Source organism: Schistocerca americana, unplaced genomic scaffold (assembly GCF_021461395.2).
Source record: "Schistocerca americana isolate TAMUIC-IGC-003095 unplaced genomic scaffold, iqSchAmer2.1 HiC_scaffold_178, whole genome shotgun sequence".
In the NCBI taxonomy this organism is placed as follows: Eukaryota; Metazoa; Arthropoda; class Insecta; order Orthoptera; family Acrididae; genus Schistocerca; species Schistocerca americana.
Window position 1 is genome coordinate 212524 of NW_025725875.1, and position 24783 is coordinate 237306.

Below are 24783 nucleotides of genomic sequence, written 5' to 3' on the forward strand. Positions count from 1 at the left end.
TGACTGTGAAATTGGCAACGAGGCAGAGGTTAACGAACACATGCAAATGGCAACCTTCAACGTCAGCCGAAATAGACTGAAGATCTAAAGGTCCCTGGTTCGATCCCGGGTTTCGGCAGGTATTCGTTTTGATGCGACGCCAATGGAATTACTCTGCGTTTGTGATAATGCAACTACCGCTGACAACAAAAATGACTCTCTCCTGTAGCTGTTCTGGTTGTCTAGTGCATGCCATAAGAGGAACTCACTAGACAACTAACTCCCCTAGAAGCAAAAGAATTAAAAATATCCTACCGACTGCATTCCTTTTTCTGTGTCAGGTGGTGAAGAACGTCTTCAACGGAACCGTGAAATGAGCGAAAGCGTGGGAAACATTGCATTCGAAATGCTTGTGAATTTTCCAATTGCCCAGTGAGTGTCGACAAAACACGTAAATTCTCTGCTCCGACGTATGAGGCGTAACAACTAGTGCAATTTGTTGTTGCATCGTGTGCCAGCAGTCTTCGAGAGTGTGTTACGAGCTTAGCGGGATAAGTTTGTAGACAGCATGTAGGCGACGTTTTATTAGTAACGGCCCCATACAGCGATTGCACAACAGTAAAGGACATGAGTCAATGTATAGTTGTGCATTGTGGGAGGTTTTGCAGCCTCGTCCGAGCCCGGATAGCTCAGTTGGTAGAGCATTAGGCTTTTAACCTAAGGGTCCAGGGTTCAAGTCCCCGTCGAGGCGGAAATTTTAACACTTTGGTAGCGATTCGTCTGGTAGCGGTGGAAACGCTACGGAAAATAATGCAGTTACGCCGTTTACTGACACCACAGTGCTTTAAACGGTAGCAGTTGCATGTGTCGGGAGAACACCGCGCTAACGGCAGTCGTGGCCGAGTGGTTAAGGCGTCTGACTCGAAATCAGATTCCCTCTGGGAGCGTAGGTTCGAATCCTACCGGCTGCGTGCGATTTTGCGTACAGAGGAGCAAACATTTTCGCACACATGTGACATGCGTGGGCGAATGCGGGTGCAAACCAGTGACGCCATTCTCAACAAGACGAAAATTTCCGTTTTAAGAATACTGAGTTTTCGCGACGACCGCTGCTTACTGTGGCTATCGGTTCACCTCACACTGACACTGACGCTGGGACTGCAGAAAGCCGTCGCTGAGATCGTGAGTTCACAGATGTGCTCGAAAGTGATGGACAGAGCGAACATTTCATTTTCTTTTTAAGAATCGCAATTTCCATCACTCGAGTGCGGCCAAAGCAGTGGTGCAGCGTTTCTTTTCTTAAGATCTCGCAGCTGCTTGGAGGTATGTCGATCGTTTTAAGACGACAGAAAACTAGCGTCAGCGGTGCGTCAGTGGGAAGTCGGTGAAGTCGCCATTGGAGCCATAAGCCAGTAATTACGACATACGAATCACTCGCGCACCGCGCAGCTGTACGATAATGCTCGTGCGTGGGCCCGCATAGCTGAGTCGGTAGAGCGCTAGGTTTTCAACCAAAGGGTCCTGGGTTCAAGTCCCTGTCTGGGCGAAAATTAATACACTTTCGTAACGGCTAATGGAAACCCTACAGAAAAGAGTGAGGCCACGCCGTTTTCTGCCATCAGATTGCTTCTAAAGATGGCGGTTTCAGTTGTCGGGAGTCGCTTCCGCCACCGGCAGTCGTGGCCGAGTGGTTAAGGCGTCTGACTTGAAATCAGATTCCCTCTGGGAGCGTAGGTTCGAGTCCTGCCGACTGCGAAAATTTTCTCGCTCTCAAAAGGCGGACGTTCAGCTGCATCCTAGCAGTTGCGTCACTACTAAACACGTGGGTCACCAGCAATGTGCAGTGCTATTTGATCCAGGGCGCAGCGTTACAGTCGCGCCCAGAAGCCGCAGCTCATCTCCGCGTCTCACAGCCGTCCACCTGGTGTTAGTACAAGTGTCGCCTCACTGGGCAGTGCAGATGTGTCCATTTTAGCTTGCAGACGATGACGTGTAGCAATTTATGAGCTAACGCAAGTCGTATGTTTTACCGTGTGTATCTGCTAGATACTGCCTCTCATACGGTGGAGAGACTCACTCCTTCTTGTGTCTCGTTCTCCGCACACGAGTTGCCCCTGGCATCGATATAGCACGGGTTTTCTAGCGTCAGCGAAGTCAATATTACACGAATCGAGTCGACATGTTTGCTTGTTACGATGACGGAAGAAGAAGAAATGTGTGTGGAACTTCACTGCATCGGCTGCTCGCCTTTCAGCGCCCCTGTGTCTTATCAGACGAAGGTGACTGTGAAATTGGCAACGAGGCAGAGGTTAACGAACACATGCAAATGGCAACCTTCAACGTCAGCCGAAATAGACTGAAGATCTAAAGGTCCCTGGTTCGATCCCGGGTTTCGGCAGGTATTCGTTTTGATGCGACGCCAATGGAATTACTCTGCGTTTGTGATAATGCAACTACCGCTGACAACAAAAATGACTCTCTCCTGTAGCTGTTCTGGTTGTCTAGTGCATGCCATAAGAGGAACTCACTAGACAACTAACTCCCCTAGAAGCAAAAGAATTAAAAATATCCTACCGACTGCATTCCTTTTTCTGTGTCAGGTGGTGAAGAACGTCTTCAACGGAACCGTGAAATGAGCGAAAGCGTGGGAAACATTGCATTCGAAATGCTTGTGAATTTTCCAATTGCCCAGTGAGTGTCGACAAAACACGTAAATTCTCTGCTCCGACGTATGAGGCGTAACAACTAGTGCAATTTGTTGTTGCATCGTGTGCCAGCAGTCTTCGAGAGTGTGTTACGAGCTTAGCGGGATAAGTTTGTAGACAGCATGTAGGCGACGTTTTATTAGTAACGGCCCCATACAGCGATTGCACAACAGTAAAGGACATGAGTCAATGTATAGTTGTGCATTGTGGGAGGTTTTGCAGCCTCGTCCGAGCCCGGATAGCTCAGTTGGTAGAGCATTAGGCTTTTAACCTAAGGGTCCAGGGTTCAAGTCCCCGTCGAGGCGGAAATTTTAACACTTTGGTAGCGATTCGTCTGGTAGCGGTGGAAACGCTACGGAAAATAATGCAGTTACGCCGTTTACTGACACCACAGTGCTTTAAACGGTAGCAGTTGCATGTGTCGGGAGAACACCGCGCTAACGGCAGTCGTGGCCGAGTGGTTAAGGCGTCTGACTCGAAATCAGATTCCCTCTGGGAGCGTAGGTTCGAATCCTACCGGCTGCGTGCGATTTTGCGTACAGAGGAGCAAACATTTTCGCACACATGTGACATGCGTGGGCGAATGCGGGTGCAAACCAGTGACGCCATTCTCAACAAGACGAAAATTTCCGTTTTAAGAATACTGAGTTTTCGCGACGACCGCTGCTTACTGTGGCTATCGGTTCACCTCACACTGACACTGACGCTGGGACTGCAGAAAGCCGTCGCTGAGATCGTGAGTTCACAGATGTGCTCGAAAGTGATGGACAGAGCGAACATTTCATTTTCTTTTTAAGAATCGCAATTTCCATCACTCGAGTGCGGCCAAAGCAGTGGTGCAGCGTTTCTTTTCTTAAGATCTCGCAGCTGCTTGGAGGTATGTCGATCGTTTTAAGACGACAGAAAACTAGCGTCAGCGGTGCGTCAGTGGGAAGTCGGTGAAGTCGCCATTGGAGCCATAAGCCAGTAATTACGACATACGAATCACTCGCGCACCGCGCAGCTGTACGATAATGCTCGTGCGTGGGCCCGCATAGCTGAGTCGGTAGAGCGCTAGGTTTTCAACCAAAGGGTCCTGGGTTCAAGTCCCTGTCTGGGCGAAAATTAATACACTTTCGTAACGGCTAAAGGAAACCCTACAGAAAAGAGTGAGGCCACGCCGTTTTCTGCCATCAGATTGCTTCTAAAGATGGCGGTTTCAGTTGTCGGGAGTCGCTTCCGCCACTGGCAGTCGTGGCCGAGTGGTTAAGGCGTCTGACTTGAAATCAGATTCCCTCTGGGAGCGTAGGTTCGAGTCCTGCCGACTGCGAAAATTTTCTCGCTCTCAAAAGGCGGACGTTCAGCTGCATCCTAGCAGTTGCGTCACTACTAAACACGTGGGTCACCAGCAATGTGCAGTGCTATTTGATCCAGGGCGCAGCGTTACAGTCGCGCCCAGAAGCCGCAGCTCATCTCCGCGTCTCACAGCCGTCCACCTGGTGTTAGTACAAGTGTCGCCTCACTGGGCAGTGCAGATGTGTCCATTTTAGCTTGCAGACGATGACGTGTAGCAATTTATGAGCTAACGCAAGTCGTATGTTTTACCGTGTGTATCTGCTAGATACTGCCTCTCATACGGTGGAGAGACTCACTCCTTCTTGTGTCTCGTTCTCCGCACACGAGTTGCCCCTGGCATCGATATAGCACGGGTTTTCTAGCGTCAGCGAAGTCAATATTACACGAATCGAGTCGACATGTTTGCTTGTTACGATGACGGAAGAAGAAGAAATGTGTGTGGAACTTCACTGCATCGGCTGCTCGCCTTTCAGCGCCCCTGTGTCTTATCAGACGAAGGTGACTGTGAAATTGGCAACGAGGCAGAGGTTAACGAACACATGCAAATGGCAACCTTCAACGTCAGCCGAAATAGACTGAAGATCTAAAGGTCCCTGGTTCGATCCCGGGTTTCGGCAGGTATTCGTTTTGATGCGACGCCAATGGAATTACTCTGCGTTTGTGATAATGCAACTACCGCTGACAACAAAAATGACTCTCTCCTGTAGCTGTTCTGGTTGTCTAGTGCATGCCATAAGAGGAACTCACTAGACAACTAACTCCCCTAGAAGCAAAAGAATTAAAAATATCCTACCGACTGCATTCCTTTTTCTGTGTCAGGTGGTGAAGAACGTCTTCAACGGAACCGTGAAATGAGCGAAAGCGTGGGAAACATTGCATTCGAAATGCTTGTGAATTTTCCAATTGCCCAGTGAGTGTCGACAAAACACGTAAATTCTCTGCTCCGACGTATGAGGCGTAACAACTAGTGCAATTTGTTGTTGCATCGTGTGCCAGCAGTCTTCGAGAGTGTGTTACGAGCTTAGCGGGATAAGTTTGTAGACAGCATGTAGGCGACGTTTTATTAGTAACGGCCCCATACAGCGATTGCACAACAGTAAAGGACATGAGTCAATGTATAGTTGTGCATTGTGGGAGGTTTTGCAGCCTCGTCCGAGCCCGGATAGCTCAGTTGGTAGAGCATTAGGCTTTTAACCTAAGGGTCCAGGGTTCAAGTCCCCGTCGAGGCGGAAATTTTAACACTTTGGTAGCGATTCGTCTGGTAGCGGTGGAAACGCTACGGAAAATAATGCAGTTACGCCGTTTACTGACACCACAGTGCTTTAAACGGTAGCAGTTGCATGTGTCGGGAGAACACCGCGCTAACGGCAGTCGTGGCCGAGTGGTTAAGGCGTCTGACTCGAAATCAGATTCCCTCTGGGAGCGTAGGTTCGAATCCTACCGGCTGCGTGCGATTTTGCGTACAGAGGAGCAAACATTTTCGCACACATGTGACATGCGTGGGCGAATGCGGGTGCAAACCAGTGACGCCATTCTCAACAAGACGAAAATTTCCGTTTTAAGAATACTGAGTTTTCGCGACGACCGCTGCTTACTGTGGCTATCGGTTCACCTCACACTGACACTGACGCTGGGACTGCAGAAAGCCGTCGCTGAGATCGTGAGTTCACAGATGTGCTCGAAAGTGATGGACAGAGCGAACATTTCATTTTCTTTTTAAGAATCGCAATTTCCATCACTCGAGTGCGGCCAAAGCAGTGGTGCAGCGTTTCTTTTCTTAAGATCTCGCAGCTGCTTGGAGGTATGTCGATCGTTTTAAGACGACAGAAAACTAGCGTCAGCGGTGCGTCAGTGGGAAGTCGGTGAAGTCGCCATTGGAGCCATAAGCCAGTAATTACGACATACGAATCACTCGCGCACCGCGCAGCTGTACGATAATGCTCGTGCGTGGGCCCGCATAGCTGAGTCGGTAGAGCGCTAGGTTTTCAACCAAAGGGTCCTGGGTTCAAGTCCCTGTCTGGGCGAAAATTAATACACTTTCGTAACGGCTAATGGAAACCCTACAGAAAAGAGTGAGGCCACGCCGTTTTCTGCCATCAGATTGCTTCTAAAGATGGCGGTTTCAGTTGTCGGGAGTCGCTTCCGCCACTGGCAGTCGTGGCCGAGTGGTTAAGGCGTCTGACTTGAAATCAGATTCCCTCTGGGAGCGTAGGTTCGAGTCCTGCCGACTGCGAAAATTTTCTCGCTCTCAAAAGGCGGACGTTCAGCTGCATCCTAGCAGTTGCGTCACTACTAAACACGTGGGTCACCAGCAATGTGCAGTGCTATTTGATCCAGGGCGCAGCGTTACAGTCGCGCCCAGAAGCCGCAGCTCATCTCCGCGTCTCACAGCCGTCCACCTGGTGTTAGTACAAGTGTCGCCTCACTGGGCAGTGCAGATGTGTCCATTTTAGCTTGCAGACGATGACGTGTAGCAATTTATGAGCTAACGCAAGTCGTATGTTTTACCGTGTGTATCTGCTAGATACTGCCTCTCATACGGTGGAGAGACTCACTCCTTCTTGTGTCTCGTTCTCCGCACACGAGTTGCCCCTGGCATCGATATAGCACGGGTTTTCTAGCGTCAGCGAAGTCAATATTACACGAATCGAGTCGACATGTTTGCTTGTTACGATGACGGAAGAAGAAGAAATGTGTGTGGAACTTCACTGCATCGGCTGCTCGCCTTTCAGCGCCCCTGTGTCTTATCAGACGAAGGTGACTGTGAAATTGGCAACGAGGCAGAGGTTAACGAACACATGCAAATGGCAACCTTCAACGTCAGCCGAAATAGACTGAAGATCTAAAGGTCCCTGGTTCGATCCCGGGTTTCGGCAGGTATTCGTTTTGATGCGACGCCAATGGAATTACTCTGCGTTTGTGATAATGCAACTACCGCTGACAACAAAAATGACTCTCTCCTGTAGCTGTTCTGGTTGTCTAGTGCATGCCATAAGAGGAACTCACTAGACAACTAACTCCCCTAGAAGCAAAAGAATTAAAAATATCCTACCGACTGCATTCCTTTTTCTGTGTCAGGTGGTGAAGAACGTCTTCAACGGAACCGTGAAATGAGCGAAAGCGTGGGAAACATTGCATTCGAAATGCTTGTGAATTTTCCAATTGCCCAGTGAGTGTCGACAAAACACGTAAATTCTCTGCTCCGACGTATGAGGCGTAACAACTAGTGCAATTTGTTGTTGCATCGTGTGCCAGCAGTCTTCGAGAGTGTGTTACGAGCTTAGCGGGATAAGTTTGTAGACAGCATGTAGGCGACGTTTTATTAGTAACGGCCCCATACAGCGATTGCACAACAGTAAAGGACATGAGTCAATGTATAGTTGTGCATTGTGGGAGGTTTTGCAGCCTCGTCCGAGCCCGGATAGCTCAGTTGGTAGAGCATTAGGCTTTTAACCTAAGGGTCCAGGGTTCAAGTCCCCGTCGAGGCGGAAATTTTAACACTTTGGTAGCGATTCGTCTGGTAGCGGTGGAAACGCTACGGAAAATAATGCAGTTACGCCGTTTACTGACACCACAGTGCTTTAAACGGTAGCAGTTGCATGTGTCGGGAGAACACCGCGCTAACGGCAGTCGTGGCCGAGTGGTTAAGGCGTCTGACTCGAAATCAGATTCCCTCTGGGAGCGTAGGTTCGAATCCTACCGGCTGCGTGCGATTTTGCGTACAGAGGAGCAAACATTTTCGCACACATGTGACATGCGTGGGCGAATGCGGGTGCAAACCAGTGACGCCATTCTCAACAAGACGAAAATTTCCGTTTTAAGAATACTGAGTTTTCGCGACGACCGCTGCTTACTGTGGCTATCGGTTCACCTCACACTGACACTGACGCTGGGACTGCAGAAAGCCGTCGCTGAGATCGTGAGTTCACAGATGTGCTCGAAAGTGATGGACAGAGCGAACATTTCATTTTCTTTTTAAGAATCGCAATTTCCATCACTCGAGTGCGGCCAAAGCAGTGGTGCAGCGTTTCTTTTCTTAAGATCTCGCAGCTGCTTGGAGGTATGTCGATCGTTTTAAGACGACAGAAAACTAGCGTCAGCGGTGCGTCAGTGGGAAGTCGGTGAAGTCGCCATTGGAGCCATAAGCCAGTAATTACGACATACGAATCACTCGCGCACCGCGCAGCTGTACGATAATGCTCGTGCGTGGGCCCGCATAGCTGAGTCGGTAGAGCGCTAGGTTTTCAACCAAAGGGTCCTGGGTTCAAGTCCCTGTCTGGGCGAAAATTAATACACTTTCGTAACGGCTAATGGAAACCCTACAGAAAAGAGTGAGGCCACGCCGTTTTCTGCCATCAGATTGCTTCTAAAGATGGCGGTTTCAGTTGTCGGGAGTCGCTTCCGCCACTGGCAGTCGTGGCCGAGTGGTTAAGGCGTCTGACTTGAAATCAGATTCCCTCTGGGAGCGTAGGTTCGAGTCCTGCCGACTGCGAAAATTTTCTCGCTCTCAAAAGGCGGACGTTCAGCTGCATCCTAGCAGTTGCGTCACTACTAAACACGTGGGTCACCAGCAATGTGCAGTGCTATTTGATCCAGGGCGCAGCGTTACAGTCGCGCCCAGAAGCCGCAGCTCATCTCCGCGTCTCACAGCCGTCCACCTGGTGTTAGTACAAGTGTCGCCTCACTGGGCAGTGCAGATGTGTCCATTTTAGCTTGCAGACGATGACGTGTAGCAATTTATGAGCTAACGCAAGTCGTATGTTTTACCGTGTGTATCTGCTAGATACTGCCTCTCATACGGTGGAGAGACTCACTCCTTCTTGTGTCTCGTTCTCCGCACACGAGTTGCCCCTGGCATCGATATAGCACGGGTTTTCTAGCGTCAGCGAAGTCAATATTACACGAATCGAGTCGACATGTTTGCTTGTTACGATGACGGAAGAAGAAGAAATGTGTGTGGAACTTCACTGCATCGGCTGCTCGCCTTTCAGCGCCCCTGTGTCTTATCAGACGAAGGTGACTGTGAAATTGGCAACGAGGCAGAGGTTAACGAACACATGCAAATGGCAACCTTCAACGTCAGCCGAAATAGACTGAAGATCTAAAGGTCCCTGGTTCGATCCCGGGTTTCGGCAGGTATTCGTTTTGATGCGACGCCAATGGAATTACTCTGCGTTTGTGATAATGCAACTACCGCTGACAACAAAAATGACTCTCTCCTGTAGCTGTTCTGGTTGTCTAGTGCATGCCATAAGAGGAACTCACTAGACAACTAACTCCCCTAGAAGCAAAAGAATTAAAAATATCCTACCGACTGCATTCCTTTTTCTGTGTCAGGTGGTGAAGAACGTCTTCAACGGAACCGTGAAATGAGCGAAAGCGTGGGAAACATTGCATTCGAAATGCTTGTGAATTTTCCAATTGCCCAGTGAGTGTCGACAAAACACGTAAATTCTCTGCTCCGACGTATGAGGCGTAACAACTAGTGCAATTTGTTGTTGCATCGTGTGCCAGCAGTCTTCGAGAGTGTGTTACGAGCTTAGCGGGATAAGTTTGTAGACAGCATGTAGGCGACGTTTTATTAGTAACGGCCCCATACAGCGATTGCACAACAGTAAAGGACATGAGTCAATGTATAGTTGTGCATTGTGGGAGGTTTTGCAGCCTCGTCCGAGCCCGGATAGCTCAGTTGGTAGAGCATTAGGCTTTTAACCTAAGGGTCCAGGGTTCAAGTCCCCGTCGAGGCGGAAATTTTAACACTTTGGTAGCGATTCGTCTGGTAGCGGTGGAAACGCTACGGAAAATAATGCAGTTACGCCGTTTACTGACACCACAGTGCTTTAAACGGTAGCAGTTGCATGTGTCGGGAGAACACCGCGCTAACGGCAGTCGTGGCCGAGTGGTTAAGGCGTCTGACTCGAAATCAGATTCCCTCTGGGAGCGTAGGTTCGAATCCTACCGGCTGCGTGCGATTTTGCGTACAGAGGAGCAAACATTTTCGCACACATGTGACATGCGTGGGCGAATGCGGGTGCAAACCAGTGACGCCATTCTCAACAAGACGAAAATTTCCGTTTTAAGAATACTGAGTTTTCGCGACGACCGCTGCTTACTGTGGCTATCGGTTCACCTCACACTGACACTGACGCTGGGACTGCAGAAAGCCGTCGCTGAGATCGTGAGTTCACAGATGTGCTCGAAAGTGATGGACAGAGCGAACATTTCATTTTCTTTTTAAGAATCGCAATTTCCATCACTCGAGTGCGGCCAAAGCAGTGGTGCAGCGTTTCTTTTCTTAAGATCTCGCAGCTGCTTGGAGGTATGTCGATCGTTTTAAGACGACAGAAAACTAGCGTCAGCGGTGCGTCAGTGGGAAGTCGGTGAAGTCGCCATTGGAGCCATAAGCCAGTAATTACGACATACGAATCACTCGCGCACCGCGCAGCTGTACGATAATGCTCGTGCGTGGGCCCGCATAGCTGAGTCGGTAGAGCGCTAGGTTTTCAACCAAAGGGTCCTGGGTTCAAGTCCCTGTCTGGGCGAAAATTAATACACTTTCGTAACGGCTAATGGAAACCCTACAGAAAAGAGTGAGGCCACGCCGTTTTCTGCCATCAGATTGCTTCTAAAGATGGCGGTTTCAGTTGTCGGGAGTCGCTTCCGCCACTGGCAGTCGTGGCCGAGTGGTTAAGGCGTCTGACTTGAAATCAGATTCCCTCTGGGAGCGTAGGTTCGAGTCCTGCCGACTGCGAAAATTTTCTCGCTCTCAAAAGGCGGACGTTCAGCTGCATCCTAGCAGTTGCGTCACTACTAAACACGTGGGTCACCAGCAATGTGCAGTGCTATTTGATCCAGGGCGCAGCGTTACAGTCGCGCCCAGAAGCCGCAGCTCATCTCCGCGTCTCACAGCCGTCCACCTGGTGTTAGTACAAGTGTCGCCTCACTGGGCAGTGCAGATGTGTCCATTTTAGCTTGCAGACGATGACGTGTAGCAATTTATGAGCTAACGCAAGTCGTATGTTTTACCGTGTGTATCTGCTAGATACTGCCTCTCATACGGTGGAGAGACTCACTCCTTCTTGTGTCTCGTTCTCCGCACACGAGTTGCCCCTGGCATCGATATAGCACGGGTTTTCTAGCGTCAGCGAAGTCAATATTACACGAATCGAGTCGACATGTTTGCTTGTTACGATGACGGAAGAAGAAGAAATGTGTGTGGAACTTCACTGCATCGGCTGCTCGCCTTTCAGCGCCCCTGTGTCTTATCAGACGAAGGTGACTGTGAAATTGGCAACGAGGCAGAGGTTAACGAACACATGCAAATGGCAACCTTCAACGTCAGCCGAAATAGACTGAAGATCTAAAGGTCCCTGGTTCGATCCCGGGTTTCGGCAGGTATTCGTTTTGATGCGACGCCAATGGAATTACTCTGCGTTTGTGATAATGCAACTACCGCTGACAACAAAAATGACTCTCTCCTGTAGCTGTTCTGGTTGTCTAGTGCATGCCATAAGAGGAACTCACTAGACAACTAACTCCCCTAGAAGCAAAAGAATTAAAAATATCCTACCGACTGCATTCCTTTTTCTGTGTCAGGTGGTGAAGAACGTCTTCAACGGAACCGTGAAATGAGCGAAAGCGTGGGAAACATTGCATTCGAAATGCTTGTGAATTTTCCAATTGCCCAGTGAGTGTCGACAAAACACGTAAATTCTCTGCTCCGACGTATGAGGCGTAACAACTAGTGCAATTTGTTGTTGCATCGTGTGCCAGCAGTCTTCGAGAGTGTGTTACGAGCTTAGCGGGATAAGTTTGTAGACAGCATGTAGGCGACGTTTTATTAGTAACGGCCCCATACAGCGATTGCACAACAGTAAAGGACATGAGTCAATGTATAGTTGTGCATTGTGGGAGGTTTTGCAGCCTCGTCCGAGCCCGGATAGCTCAGTTGGTAGAGCATTAGGCTTTTAACCTAAGGGTCCAGGGTTCAAGTCCCCGTCGAGGCGGAAATTTTAACACTTTGGTAGCGATTCGTCTGGTAGCGGTGGAAACGCTACGGAAAATAATGCAGTTACGCCGTTTACTGACACCACAGTGCTTTAAACGGTAGCAGTTGCATGTGTCGGGAGAACACCGCGCTAACGGCAGTCGTGGCCGAGTGGTTAAGGCGTCTGACTCGAAATCAGATTCCCTCTGGGAGCGTAGGTTCGAATCCTACCGGCTGCGTGCGATTTTGCGTACAGAGGAGCAAACATTTTCGCACACATGTGACATGCGTGGGCGCATGCGGGTGCAAACCAGTGACGCCATTCTCAACAAGACGAAAATTTCCGTTTTAAGAATACTGAGTTTTCGCGACGACCGCTGCTTACTGTGGCTATCGGTTCACCTCACACTGACACTGACGCTGGGACTGCAGAAAGCCGTCGCTGAGATCGTGAGTTCACAGATGTGCTCGAAAGTGATGGACAGAGCGAACATTTCATTTTCTTTTTAAGAATCGCAATTTCCATCACTCGAGTGCGGCCAAAGCAGTGGTGCAGCGTTTCTTTTCTTAAGATCTCGCAGCTGCTTGGAGGTATGTCGATCGTTTTAAGACGACAGAAAACTAGCGTCAGCGGTGCGTCAGTGGGAAGTCGGTGAAGTCGCCATTGGAGCCATAAGCCAGTAATTACGACATACGAATCACTCGCGCACCGCGCAGCTGTACGATAATGCTCGTGCGTGGGCCCGCATAGCTGAGTCGGTAGAGCGCTAGGTTTTCAACCAAAGGGTCCTGGGTTCAAGTCCCTGTCTGGGCGAAAATTAATACACTTTCGTAACGGCTAATGGAAACCCTACAGAAAAGAGTGAGGCCACGCCGTTTTCTGCCATCAGATTGCTTCTAAAGATGGCGGTTTCAGTTGTCGGGAGTCGCTTCCGCCACTGGCAGTCGTGGCCGAGTGGTTAAGGCGTCTGACTTGAAATCAGATTCCCTCTGGGAGCGTAGGTTCGAGTCCTGCCGACTGCGAAAATTTTCTCGCTCTCAAAAGGCGGACGTTCAGCTGCATCCTAGCAGTTGCGTCACTACTAAACACGTGGGTCACCAGCAATGTGCAGTGCTATTTGATCCAGGGCGCAGCGTTACAGTCGCGCCCAGAAGCCGCAGCTCATCTCCGCGTCTCACAGCCGTCCACCTGGTGTTAGTACAAGTGTCGCCTCACTGGGCAGTGCAGATGTGTCCATTTTAGCTTGCAGACGATGACGTGTAGCAATTTATGAGCTAACGCAAGTCGTATGTTTTACCGTGTGTATCTGCTAGATACTGCCTCTCATACGGTGGAGAGACTCACTCCTTCTTGTGTCTCGTTCTCCGCACACGAGTTGCCCCTGGCATCGATATAGCACGGGTTTTCTAGCGTCAGCGAAGTCAATATTACACGAATCGAGTCGACATGTTTGCTTGTTACGATGACGGAAGAAGAAGAAATGTGTGTGGAACTTCACTGCATCGGCTGCTCGCCTTTCAGCGCCCCTGTGTCTTATCAGACGAAGGTGACTGTGAAATTGGCAACGAGGCAGAGGTTAACGAACACATGCAAATGGCAACCTTCAACGTCAGCCGAAATAGACTGAAGATCTAAAGGTCCCTGGTTCGATCCCGGGTTTCGGCAGGTATTCGTTTTGATGCGACGCCAATGGAATTACTCTGCGTTTGTGATAATGCAACTACCGCTGACAACAAAAATGACTCTCTCCTGTAGCTGTTCTGGTTGTCTAGTGCATGCCATAAGAGGAACTCACTAGACAACTAACTCCCCTAGAAGCAAAAGAATTAAAAATATCCTACCGACTGCATTCCTTTTTCTGTGTCAGGTGGTGAAGAACGTCTTCAACGGAACCGTGAAATGAGCGAAAGCGTGGGAAACATTGCATTCGAAATGCTTGTGAATTTTCCAATTGCCCAGTGAGTGTCGACAAAACACGTAAATTCTCTGCTCCGACGTATGAGGCGTAACAACTAGTGCAATTTGTTGTTGCATCGTGTGCCAGCAGTCTTCGAGAGTGTGTTACGAGCTTAGCGGGATAAGTTTGTAGACAGCATGTAGGCGACGTTTTATTAGTAACGGCCCCATACAGCGATTGCACAACAGTAAAGGACATGAGTCAATGTATAGTTGTGCATTGTGGGAGGTTTTGCAGCCTCGTCCGAGCCCGGATAGCTCAGTTGGTAGAGCATTAGGCTTTTAACCTAAGGGTCCAGGGTTCAAGTCCCCGTCGAGGCGGAAATTTTAACACTTTGGTAGCGATTCGTCTGGTAGCGGTGGAAACGCTACGGAAAATAATGCAGTTACGCCGTTTACTGACACCACAGTGCTTTAAACGGTAGCAGTTGCATGTGTCGGGAGAACACCGCGCTAACGGCAGTCGTGGCCGAGTGGTTAAGGCGTCTGACTCGAAATCAGATTCCCTCTGGGAGCGTAGGTTCGAATCCTACCGGCTGCGTGCGATTTTGCGTACAGAGGAGCAAACATTTTCGCACACATGTGACATGCGTGGGCGCATGCGGGTGCAAACCAGTGACGCCATTCTCAACAAGACGAAAATTTCCGTTTTAAGAATACTGAGTTTTCGCGACGACCGCTGCTTACTGTGGCTATCGGTTCACCTCACACTGACACTGACGCTGGGACTGCAGAAAGCCGTCGCTGAGATCGTGAGTTCACAGATGTGCTCGAAAGTGATGGACAGAGCGAACATTTCATTTTCTTTTTAAGAATCGCAATTTCCATCACTCGAGTGCGGCCAAAGCAGTGGTGCAGCGTTTCTTTTCTTAAGATCTCGCAGCTGCTTGGAGGTATGTCGATCGTTTTAAGACGACAGAAAACTAGCGTCAGCGGTGCGTCAGTGGGAAGTCGGTGAAGTCGCCATTGGAGCCATAAGCCAGTAATTACGACATACGAATCACTCGCGCACCGCGCAGCTGTACGATAATGCTCGTGCGTGGGCCCGCATAGCTGAGTCGGTAGAGCGCTAGGTTTTCAACCAAAGGGTCCTGGGTTCAAGTCCCTGTCTGGGCGAAAATTAATACACTTTCGTAACGGCTAATGGAAACCCTACAGAAAAGAGTGAGGCCACGCCGTTTTCTGCCATCAGATTGCTTCTAAAGATGGCGGTTTCAGTTGTCGGGAGTCGCTTCCGCCACTGGCAGTCGTGGCCGAGTGGTTAAGGCGTCTGACTTGAAATCAGATTCCCTCTGGGAGCGTAGGTTCGAGTCCTGCCGACTGCGAAAATTTTCTCGCTCTCAAAAGGCGGACGTTCAGCTGCATCCTAGCAGTTGCGTCACTACTAAACACGTGGGTCACCAGCAATGTGCAGTGCTATTTGATCCAGGGCGCAGCGTTACAGTCGCGCCCAGAAGCCGCAGCTCATCTCCGCGTCTCACAGCCGTCCACCTGGTGTTAGTACAAGTGTCGCCTCACTGGGCAGTGCAGATGTGTCCATTTTAGCTTGCAGACGATGACGTGTAGCAATTTATGAGCTAACGCAAGTCGTATGTTTTACCGTGTGTATCTGCTAGATACTGCCTCTCATACGGTGGAGAGACTCACTCCTTCTTGTGTCTCGTTCTCCGCACACGAGTTGCCCCTGGCATCGATATAGCACGGGTTTTCTAGCGTCAGCGAAGTCAATATTACACGAATCGAGTCGACATGTTTGCTTGTTACGATGACGGAAGAAGAAGAAATGTGTGTGGAACTTCACTGCATCGGCTGCTCGCCTTTCAGCGCCCCTGTGTCTTATCAGACGAAGGTGACTGTGAAATTGGCAACGAGGCAGAGGTTAACGAACACATGCAAATGGCAACCTTCAACGTCAGCCGAAATAGACTGAAGATCTAAAGGTCCCTGGTTCGATCCCGGGTTTCGGCAGGTATTCGTTTTGATGCGACGCCAATGGAATTACTCTGCGTTTGTGATAATGCAACTACCGCTGACAACAAAAATGACTCTCTCCTGTAGCTGTTCTGGTTGTCTAGTGCATGCCATAAGAGGAACTCACTAGACAACTAACTCCCCTAGAAGCAAAAGAATTAAAAATATCCTACCGACTGCATTCCTTTTTCTGTGTCAGGTGGTGAAGAACGTCTTCAACGGAACCGTGAAATGAGCGAAAGCGTGGGAAACATTGCATTCGAAATGCTTGTGAATTTTCCAATTGCCCAGTGAGTGTCGACAAAACACGTAAATTCTCTGCTCCGACGTATGAGGCGTAACAACTAGTGCAATTTGTTGTTGCATCGTGTGCCAGCAGTCTTCGAGAGTGTGTTACGAGCTTAGCGGGATAAGTTTGTAGACAGCATGTAGGCGACGTTTTATTAGTAACGGCCCCATACAGCGATTGCACAACAGTAAAGGACATGAGTCAATGTATAGTTGTGCATTGTGGGAGGTTTTGCAGCCTCGTCCGAGCCCGGATAGCTCAGTTGGTAGAGCATTAGGCTTTTAACCTAAGGGTCCAGGGTTCAAGTCCCCGTCGAGGCGGAAATTTTAACACTTTGGTAGCGATTCGTCTGGTAGCGGTGGAAACGCTACGGAAAATAATGCAGTTACGCCGTTTACTGACACCACAGTGCTTTAAACGGTAGCAGTTGCATGTGTCGGGAGAACACCGCGCTAACGGCAGTCGTGGCCGAGTGGTTAAGGCGTCTGACTCGAAATCAGATTCCCTCTGGGAGCGTAGGTTCGAATCCTACCGGCTGCGTGCGATTTTGCGTACAGAGGAGCAAACATTTTCGCACACATGTGACATGCGTGGGCGAATGCGGGTGCAAACCAGTGACGCCATTCTCAACAAGACGAAAATTTCCGTTTTAAGAATACTGAGTTTTCGCGACGACCGCTGCTTACTGTGGCTATCGGTTCACCTCACACTGACACTGACGCTGGGACTGCAGAAAGCCGTCGCTGAGATCGTGAGTTCACAGATGTGCTCGAAAGTGATGGACAGAGCGAACATTTCATTTTCTTTTTAAGAATCGCAATTTCCATCACTCGAGTGCGGCCAAAGCAGTGGTGCAGCGTTTCTTTTCTTAAGATCTCGCAGCTGCTTGGAGGTATGTCGATCGTTTTAAGACGACAGAAAACTAGCGTCAGCGGTGCGTCAGTGGGAAGTCGGTGAAGTCGCCATTGGAGCCATAAGCCAGTAATTACGACATACGAATCACTCGCGCACCGCGCAGCTGTACGATAATGCTCGTGCGTGGGCCCGCATAGCTGAGTCGGTAGAGCGCTAGGTTTTCAACCAAAGGGTCCTGGGTTCAAGTCCCTGTCTGGGCGAAAATTAATACACTTTCGTAACGGCTAATGGAAACCCTACAGAAAAGAGTGAGGCCACGCCGTTTTCTGCCATCAGATTGCTTCTAAAGATGGCGGTTTCAGTTGTCGGGAGTCGCTTCCGCCACTGGCAGTCGTGGCCGAGTGGTTAAGGCGTCTGACTTGAAATCAGATTCCCTCTGGGAGCGTAGGTTCGAGTCCTGCCGACTGCGAAAATTTTCTCGCTCTCAAAAGGCGGACGTTCAGCTGCATCCTAGCAGTTGCGTCACTACTAAACACGTGGGTCACCAGCAATGTGCAGTGCTATTTGATCCAGGGCGCAGCGTTACAGTCGCGCCCAGAAGCCGCAGCTCATCTCCGCGTCTCACAGCCGTCCACCTGGTGTTAGTACAAGTGTCGCCTCACTGGGCAGTGCAGATGTGTCCATTTTAGCTTGCAGACGATGACGTGTAGCAATTTATGAGCTAACGCAAGTCGTATGTTTTACCGTGTGTATCTGCTAGATACTGCCTCTCATACGGTGGAGAGACTCACTCCTTCTTGTGTCTCGTTCTCCGCACACGAGTTGCCCCTGGCATCGATATAGCACGGGTTTTCTAGCGTCAGCGAAGTCAATATTACACGAATCGAGTCGACATGTTTGCTTGTTACGATGACGGAAGAAGAAGAAATGTGTGTGGAACTTCACTGCATCGGCTGCTCGCCTTTCAGCGCCCCTGTGTCTTATCAGACGAAGGTGACTGTGAAATTGGCAACGAGGCAGAGGTTAACGAACACATGCAAATGGCAACCTTCAACGTCAGCCGAAATAGACTGAAGATCTAAAGGTCCCTGGTTCGATCCCGGGTTTCGGCAGGTATTCGTTTTGATGCGACGCCAATGGAATTACTCTGCGTTTGTGATAATGCAACTACCGCTGACAACAAAAATGACTCTCTCCTGTAGCTGTTCTGGTTGTCTAGTGCATGCCATAAGAGGAACTCACTAGACAACTAACTCCCCTAGAAGCAAAAGAATTAAAAATATCCTACCGACTGCATTCCTTTTTCTGTGTCAGGTGGTGAAGAACGTCTTCAACGGAACCGTGAAATGAGCGAAAGCGTGGGAAACATTGCATTCGAAATGCTTGTGAATTTTCCAATTGCCCAGTGAGTGTCGACAAAACACGTAAATTCTCTGCTCCGACGTATGAGGCGTAACAACTAGTGCAATTTGTTGTTGCATCGTGTGCCAGCAGTCTTCGAGAGTGTGTTACGAGCTTAGCGGGATAAGTTTGTAGACAGCATGTAGGCGACGTTTTATTAGTAACGGCCCCATACAGCGATTGCACAACAGTAAAGGACATGAGTCAATGTATAGTTGTGCATTGTGGGAGGTTTTGCAGCCTCGTCCGAGCCCGGATAGCTCAGTTGGTAGAGCATTAGGCTTTTAACCTAAGGGTCCAGGGTTCAAGTCCCCGTCGAGGCGGAAATTTTAACACTTTGGTAGCGATTCGTCTGGTAGCGGTGGAAACGCTACGGAAAATAATGCAGTTACGCCGTTTACTGACAAAACAGTGCTTTAAACGGTAGCAGTTGCATGTGTCGGGAGAACACCGCGCTAACGGCAGTCGTGGCCGAGTGGTTAAGGCGTCTGACTCGAAATCAGATTCCCTCTGGGAGCGTAGGTTCGAATCCTACCGGCTGCGTGCGATTTTGCGTACAGAGGAGCAAACATTTTCGCACACATGTGACATGCGTGGGCGAATGCGGGTGCAAACCAGTGACGCCATTCTCAACAAGACGAAAATTTCCGTTTTAAGAATACTGAGTTTTCGCGACGACCGCTGCTTACTGTGGCTATCGGTTCACCTCACACTGACACTGACGCTGGGACTGCAGAAAGCCGTCGCTGAGATCGTGAGTTCACAGATGTGCTCGAAAGTGATGGACAGAGCGAACATTTCATTTTCTTTTTAAGAATCGCAATTTCCATCACTCGAGTGCGGCCAAAGCAGTGGTGCAGCGTTTCTTTTCTTAAGATCTCGCAGCTGCTTGGAGGTATGTCGATCGTTTTAAGACGACAGAAAACTAGCGTCAGCGGTGCGTCAGTGGGAAGTCGGTGAAGTCGCCATTGGAGCCATAAGCCAGTAATTACGACATACGAATCACTCGCGCACCGCGCAGCTGTACGATAATGCTCGTGCGTGGGCCCGCATAGCTGAGTCGGTAGAGCGCTAGGTTTTCAACCAAAGGGTCCTGGGTTCAAGTCCCTGTCTGGGCGAAAATTAATACACTTTCGTAACGGCTAATGGAAACCCTACAGAAAAGAGTGAGGCCACGCCGTTTTCTGCCATCAGATTGCTTCTAAAGATGGCGGTTTCAGTTGTCGGGAGTCGCTTCCGCCACTGGCAGTCGTGGCCGAGTGGTTAAGGCGTCTGACTTGAAATCAGATTCCCTCTGGGAGCGTAGGTTCGAGTCCTGCCGACTGCGAAAATTTTCTCGCTCTCAAAAGGCGGACGTTCAGCTGCATCCTAGCAGTTGCGTCACTACTAAACACGTGGGTCACCAGCAATGTGCAGTGCTATTTGATCCAGGGCGCAGCGTTACAGTCGCGCCCAGAAGCCGCAGCTCATCTCCGCGTCTCACAGCCGTCCACCTGGTGTTAGTACAAGTGTCGCCTCACTGGGCAGTGCAGATGTGTCCATTTTAGCTTGCAGACGATGACGTGTAGCAATTTATGAGCTAACGCAAGTCGTATGTTTTACCGTGTGTATCTGCTAGATACTGCCTCTCATACGGTGGAGAGACTCACTCCTTCTTGTGTCTCGTTCTCCGCACACGAGTTGCCCCTGGCATCGATATAGCACGGGTTTTCTAGCGTCAGCGAAGTCAATATTACACGAATCGAGTCGACATGTTTGCTTGTTACGATGACGGAAGAAGAAGAAATGTGTGTGGAACTTCACTGCATCGGCTGCTCGCCTTTCAGCGCCCCTGTGTCTTATCAGACGAAGGTGACTGTGAAATTGGCAACGAGGCAGAGGTTAACGAACACATGCAAATGGCAACCTTCAACGTCAGCCGAAATAGACTGAAGATCTAAAGGTCCCTGGTTCGATCCCGGGTTTCGGCAGGTATTCGTTTTGATGCGACGCCAATGGAATTACTCTGCGTTTGTGATAATGCAACTACCGCTGACAACAAAAATGACTCTCTCCTGTAGCTGTTCTGGTTGTCTAGTGCATGCCATAAGAGGAACTCACTAGACAACTAACTCCCCTAGAAGCAAAAGAATTAAAAATATCCTACCGACTGCATTCCTTTTTCTGTGTCAGGTGGTGAAGAACGTCTTCAACGGAACCGTGAAATGAGCGAAAGCGTGGGAAACATTGCATTCGAAATGCTTGTGAATTTTCCAATTGCCCAGTGAGTGTCGACAAAACACGTAAATTCTCTGCTCCGACGTATGAGGCGTAACAACTAGTGCAATTTGTTGTTGCATCGTGTGCCAGCAGTCTTCGAGAGTGTGTTACGAGCTTAGCGGGATAAGTTTGTAGACAGCATGTAGGCGACGTTTTATTAGTAACGGCCCCATACAGCGATTGCACAACAGTAAAGGACATGAGTCAATGTATAGTTGTGCATTGTGGGAGGTTTTGCAGCCTCGTCCGAGCCCGGATAGCTCAGTTGGTAGAGCATTAGGCTTTTAACCTAAGGGTCCAGGGTTCAAGTCCCCGTCGAGGCGGAAATTTTAACACTTTGGTAGCGATTCGTCTGGTAGCGGTGGAAACGCTACGGAAAATAATGCAGTTACGCCGTTTACTGACACCACAGTGCTTTAAACGGTAGCAGTTGCATGTGTCGGGAGAACACCGCGCTAACGGCAGTCGTGGCCGAGTGGTTAAGGCGTCTGACTCGAAATCAGATTCCCTCTGGGAGCGTAGGTTCGAATCCTACCGGCTGCGTGCGATTTTGCGTACAGAGGAGCAAACATTTTCGCACACATGTGACATGCGTGGGCGAATGCGGGTGCAAACCAGTGACGCCATTCTCAACAAGACGAAAATTACCGTTTTAAGAATACTGAGTTTTCGCGACGACCGCTGCTTACTGTGGCTATCGGTTCACCTCACACTGACACTGACGCTGGGACTGCAGAAAGCCGTCGCTGAGATCGTGAGTTCACAGATGTGCTCGAAAGTGATGGACAGAGCGAACATTTCATTTTCTTTTTAAGAATCGCAATTTCCATCACTCGAGTGCGGCCAAAGCAGTGGTGCAGCGTTTCTTTTCTTAAGATCTCGCAGCTGCTTGGAGGTATGTCGATCGTTTTAAGACGACAGAAAACTAGCGTCAGCGGTGCGTCAGTGGGAAGTCGGTGAAGTCGCCATTGGAGCCATAAGCCAGTAATTACGACATACGAATCACTCGCGCACCGCGCAGCTGTACGATAATGCTCGTGCGTGGGCCCGCATAGCTGAGTCGGTAGAGCGCTAGGTTTTCAACCAAAGGGTCCTGGGTTCAAGTCCCTGTCTGGGCGAAAATTAATACACTTTCGTAACGGCTAATGGAAACCCTACAGAAAAGAGTGAGGCCACGCCGTTTTCTGCCATCAGATTGCTTCTAAAGATGGCGGTTTCAGTTGTCGGGAGTCGCTTCCGCCACTGGCAGTCGTGGCCGAGTGGTTAAGGCGTCTGACTTGAAATCAGATTCCCTCTGGGAGCGTAGGTTCGAGTCCTGCCGACTGCGAAAATTTTCTCGCTCTCAAAAGGCGGACGTTCAGCTGCATCCTAGCAGTTGCGTCACTACTAAACACGTGGGTCACCAGCAATGTGCAGTGCTATTTGATCCAGGGCGCAGCGTTACAGTCGCGCCCAGAAGCCGCAGCTCATCTCCGCGTCTCACAGCCGTCCACCTGGTGTTAGTACAAGTGTCGCCTCACTGGGCAGTGCAGATGTGTCCATTTTAGCTTGCAGACGATGACGTGTAGCAATTTATGAGCTAACGCAAGTCGTATGTTTTACCGTGTGTATCTGCTAGATACTGCCTCTCATACGGTGGAGAGACTCACTCCTTCTTGTGTCTCGTTCTCCGCACACGAGTTGCCCCTGGCATCGATATAGCACGGGTTTTCTAGCGTCAGCGAAGTCAATATTACACGAATCGAGTCGACATGTTTGCTTGTTACGATGACGGAAGAAGAAGAAATGTGTGTGGAACTTCACTGCATCGGCTGCTCGCCTTTCAGCGCCCCTGTGTCTTATCAGACGAAGGTGACTGTGAAATTGGCAACGAGGCAGAGGTTAACGAACACATGCAAATGGCAACCTTCAACGTCACCCGAAATAGACTGAAGATCTAAAGGTCCCTGGTTCGATCCCGGGTTTCGGCAGGTATTCGTTTTGATGCGACGCCAATGGAATTACTCTGCGTTTGTGATAATGCAACTACCGCTGACAACAAAAATGACTCTCTCCTGTAGCTGTTCTGGTTGTCTAGTGCATGCCATAAGAGGAACTCACTAGACAACTAACTCCCCTAGAAGCAAAAGAATTAAAAATATCCTACCGACTGCATTCCTTTTTCTGTGTCAGGTGGTGAAGAACGTCTTCAACGGAACCGTGAAATGAGCGAAAGCGTGGGAAACATTGCATTCGAAATGCTTGTGAATTTTCCAATTGCCCAGTGAGTGTCGACAAAACACGTAAATTCTCTGCTCCGACGTATGAGGCGTAACAACTAGTGCAATTTGTTGTTGCATCGTGTGCCAGCAGTCTTCGAGAGTGTGTTACGAGCTTAGCGGGATAAGTTTGTAGACAGCATGTAGGCGACGTTTTATTAGTAACGGCCCCATACAGCGATTGCACAACAGTAAAGGACATGAGTCAATGTATAGTTGTGCATTGTGGGAGGTTTTGCAGCCTCGTCCGAGCCCGGATAGCTCAGTTGGTAGAGCATTAGGCTTTTAACCTAAGGGTCCAGGGTTCAAGTCCCCGTCGAGGCGGAAATTTTAACACTTTGGTAGCGATTCGTCTGGTAGCGGTGGAAACGCTACGGAAAATAATGCAGTTACGCCGTTTACTGACACCACAGTGCTTTAAACGGTAGCAGTTGCATGTGTCGGGAGAACACCGCGCTAACGGCAGTCGTGGCCGAGTGGTTAAGGCGTCTGACTCGAAATCAGATTCCCTCTGGGAGCGTAGGTTCGAATCCTACCGGCTGCGTGCGATTTTGCGTACAGAGGAGCAAACATTTTCGCACACATGTGACATGCGTGGGCGAATGCGGGTGCAAACCAGTGACGCCATTCTCAACAAGACGAAAATTTCCGTTTTAAGAATACTGAGTTTTCGCGACGACCGCTGCTTACTGTGGCTATCGGTTCACCTCACACTGACACTGACGCTGGGACTGCAGAAAGCCGTCGCTGAGATCGTGAGTTCACAGATGTGCTCGAAAGTGATGGACAGAGCGAACATTTCATTTTCTTTTTAAGAATCGCAATTTCCATCACTCGAGTGCGGCCAAAGCAGTGGTGCAGCGTTTCTTTTCTTAAGATCTCGCAGCTGCTTGGAGGTATGTCGATCGTTTTAAGACGACAGAAAACTAGCGTCAGCGGTGCGTCAGTGGGAAGTCGGTGAAGTCGCCATTGGAGCCATAAGCCAGTAATTACGACATACGAATCACTCGCGCACCGCGCAGCTGTACGATAATGCTCGTGCGTGGGCCCGCATAGCTGAGTCGGTAGAGCGCTAGGTTTTCAACCAAAGGGTCCTGGGTTCAAGTCCCTGTCTGGGCGAAAATTAATACACTTTCGTAACGGCTAATGGAAACCCTACAGAAAAGAGTGAGGCCACGCCGTTTTCTGCCATCAGATTGCTTCTAAAGATGGCGGTTTCAGTTGTCGGGAGTCGCTTCCGCCACTGGCAGTCGTGGCCGAGTGGTTAAGGCGTCTGACTTGAAATCAGATTCCCTCTGGGAGCGTAGGTTCGAGTCCTGCCGACTGCGAAAATTTTCTCGCTCTCAAAAGGCGGACGTTCAGCTGCATCCTAGCAGTTGCGTCACTACTAAACACGTGGGTCACCAGCAATGTGCAGTGCTATTTGATCCAGGGCGCAGCGTTACAGTCGCGCCCAGAAGCCGCAGCTCATCTCCGCGTCTCACAGCCGTCCACCTGGTGTTAGTACAAGTGTCGCCTCACTGGGCAGTGCAGATGTGTCCATTTTAGCTTGCAGACGATGACGTGTAGCAATTTATGAGCTAACGCAAGTCGTATGTTTTACCGTGTGTATCTGCTAGATACTGCCTCTCATACGGTGGAGAGACTCACTCCTTCTTGTGTCTCGTTCTCCGCACACGAGTTGCCCCTGGCATCGATATAGCACGGGTTTTCTAGCGTCAGCGAAGTCAATATTACACGAATCGAGTCGACATGTTTGCTTGTTACGATGACGGAAGAAGAAGAAA

The 24783-nt window shown here is 49.7% G+C and overlaps 33 non-coding genes across 33 annotated transcripts; all 33 read left to right on the forward strand.

The window, feature by feature from the left end:
• Positions 1-657: 657 nt before the first annotated feature.
• Positions 658-730, forward strand: Trnak-uuu. Its single transcript has one exon. It is a non-coding gene; the product is annotated as a tRNA-Lys (tRNA).
• A 138-nt stretch (positions 731-868) lies between these two features.
• Positions 869-950, forward strand: Trnas-cga. The gene has a single exon. It is a non-coding gene; the product is annotated as a tRNA-Ser (tRNA).
• A 702-nt stretch (positions 951-1652) lies between these two features.
• Positions 1653-1734, forward strand: Trnas-uga. Its single transcript has one exon. It is a non-coding gene; the product is annotated as a tRNA-Ser (tRNA).
• Positions 1735-2916: 1182 nt separating this feature from the next.
• On the forward strand, positions 2917-2989 carry Trnak-uuu. The gene has a single exon. It is a non-coding gene; the product is annotated as a tRNA-Lys (tRNA).
• Positions 2990-3127: 138 nt separating this feature from the next.
• On the forward strand, positions 3128-3209 carry Trnas-cga. Its single transcript has one exon. It is a non-coding gene; the product is annotated as a tRNA-Ser (tRNA).
• Positions 3210-3911: 702 nt separating this feature from the next.
• Trnas-uga lies at positions 3912-3993 on the forward strand. Its single transcript has one exon. It is a non-coding gene; the product is annotated as a tRNA-Ser (tRNA).
• Positions 3994-5175: 1182 nt separating this feature from the next.
• On the forward strand, positions 5176-5248 carry Trnak-uuu. Its single transcript has one exon. It is a non-coding gene; the product is annotated as a tRNA-Lys (tRNA).
• A 138-nt stretch (positions 5249-5386) lies between these two features.
• On the forward strand, positions 5387-5468 carry Trnas-cga. The gene has a single exon. It is a non-coding gene; the product is annotated as a tRNA-Ser (tRNA).
• Positions 5469-6170: 702 nt separating this feature from the next.
• Positions 6171-6252, forward strand: Trnas-uga. The gene has a single exon. It is a non-coding gene; the product is annotated as a tRNA-Ser (tRNA).
• Positions 6253-7434: 1182 nt separating this feature from the next.
• Positions 7435-7507, forward strand: Trnak-uuu. The gene has a single exon. It is a non-coding gene; the product is annotated as a tRNA-Lys (tRNA).
• A 138-nt stretch (positions 7508-7645) lies between these two features.
• Trnas-cga lies at positions 7646-7727 on the forward strand. Its single transcript has one exon. It is a non-coding gene; the product is annotated as a tRNA-Ser (tRNA).
• A 702-nt stretch (positions 7728-8429) lies between these two features.
• Positions 8430-8511, forward strand: Trnas-uga. Its single transcript has one exon. It is a non-coding gene; the product is annotated as a tRNA-Ser (tRNA).
• Positions 8512-9693: 1182 nt separating this feature from the next.
• Trnak-uuu lies at positions 9694-9766 on the forward strand. The gene has a single exon. It is a non-coding gene; the product is annotated as a tRNA-Lys (tRNA).
• Positions 9767-9904: 138 nt separating this feature from the next.
• Trnas-cga lies at positions 9905-9986 on the forward strand. The gene has a single exon. It is a non-coding gene; the product is annotated as a tRNA-Ser (tRNA).
• A 702-nt stretch (positions 9987-10688) lies between these two features.
• On the forward strand, positions 10689-10770 carry Trnas-uga. The gene has a single exon. It is a non-coding gene; the product is annotated as a tRNA-Ser (tRNA).
• A 1182-nt stretch (positions 10771-11952) lies between these two features.
• On the forward strand, positions 11953-12025 carry Trnak-uuu. The gene has a single exon. It is a non-coding gene; the product is annotated as a tRNA-Lys (tRNA).
• Positions 12026-12163: 138 nt separating this feature from the next.
• Trnas-cga lies at positions 12164-12245 on the forward strand. The gene has a single exon. It is a non-coding gene; the product is annotated as a tRNA-Ser (tRNA).
• A 702-nt stretch (positions 12246-12947) lies between these two features.
• Trnas-uga lies at positions 12948-13029 on the forward strand. The gene has a single exon. It is a non-coding gene; the product is annotated as a tRNA-Ser (tRNA).
• A 1182-nt stretch (positions 13030-14211) lies between these two features.
• Positions 14212-14284, forward strand: Trnak-uuu. The gene has a single exon. It is a non-coding gene; the product is annotated as a tRNA-Lys (tRNA).
• A 138-nt stretch (positions 14285-14422) lies between these two features.
• Trnas-cga lies at positions 14423-14504 on the forward strand. Its single transcript has one exon. It is a non-coding gene; the product is annotated as a tRNA-Ser (tRNA).
• A 702-nt stretch (positions 14505-15206) lies between these two features.
• Trnas-uga lies at positions 15207-15288 on the forward strand. Its single transcript has one exon. It is a non-coding gene; the product is annotated as a tRNA-Ser (tRNA).
• A 1182-nt stretch (positions 15289-16470) lies between these two features.
• Trnak-uuu lies at positions 16471-16543 on the forward strand. The gene has a single exon. It is a non-coding gene; the product is annotated as a tRNA-Lys (tRNA).
• Positions 16544-16681: 138 nt separating this feature from the next.
• Trnas-cga lies at positions 16682-16763 on the forward strand. The gene has a single exon. It is a non-coding gene; the product is annotated as a tRNA-Ser (tRNA).
• Positions 16764-17465: 702 nt separating this feature from the next.
• Trnas-uga lies at positions 17466-17547 on the forward strand. Its single transcript has one exon. It is a non-coding gene; the product is annotated as a tRNA-Ser (tRNA).
• A 1182-nt stretch (positions 17548-18729) lies between these two features.
• On the forward strand, positions 18730-18802 carry Trnak-uuu. The gene has a single exon. It is a non-coding gene; the product is annotated as a tRNA-Lys (tRNA).
• A 138-nt stretch (positions 18803-18940) lies between these two features.
• On the forward strand, positions 18941-19022 carry Trnas-cga. Its single transcript has one exon. It is a non-coding gene; the product is annotated as a tRNA-Ser (tRNA).
• A 702-nt stretch (positions 19023-19724) lies between these two features.
• Trnas-uga lies at positions 19725-19806 on the forward strand. The gene has a single exon. It is a non-coding gene; the product is annotated as a tRNA-Ser (tRNA).
• Positions 19807-20988: 1182 nt separating this feature from the next.
• Positions 20989-21061, forward strand: Trnak-uuu. Its single transcript has one exon. It is a non-coding gene; the product is annotated as a tRNA-Lys (tRNA).
• Positions 21062-21199: 138 nt separating this feature from the next.
• Trnas-cga lies at positions 21200-21281 on the forward strand. The gene has a single exon. It is a non-coding gene; the product is annotated as a tRNA-Ser (tRNA).
• Positions 21282-21983: 702 nt separating this feature from the next.
• Positions 21984-22065, forward strand: Trnas-uga. Its single transcript has one exon. It is a non-coding gene; the product is annotated as a tRNA-Ser (tRNA).
• A 1182-nt stretch (positions 22066-23247) lies between these two features.
• Positions 23248-23320, forward strand: Trnak-uuu. The gene has a single exon. It is a non-coding gene; the product is annotated as a tRNA-Lys (tRNA).
• Positions 23321-23458: 138 nt separating this feature from the next.
• Positions 23459-23540, forward strand: Trnas-cga. Its single transcript has one exon. It is a non-coding gene; the product is annotated as a tRNA-Ser (tRNA).
• A 702-nt stretch (positions 23541-24242) lies between these two features.
• Positions 24243-24324, forward strand: Trnas-uga. The gene has a single exon. It is a non-coding gene; the product is annotated as a tRNA-Ser (tRNA).
• The last annotated feature ends 459 nt before the right edge of the window (positions 24325-24783 follow it).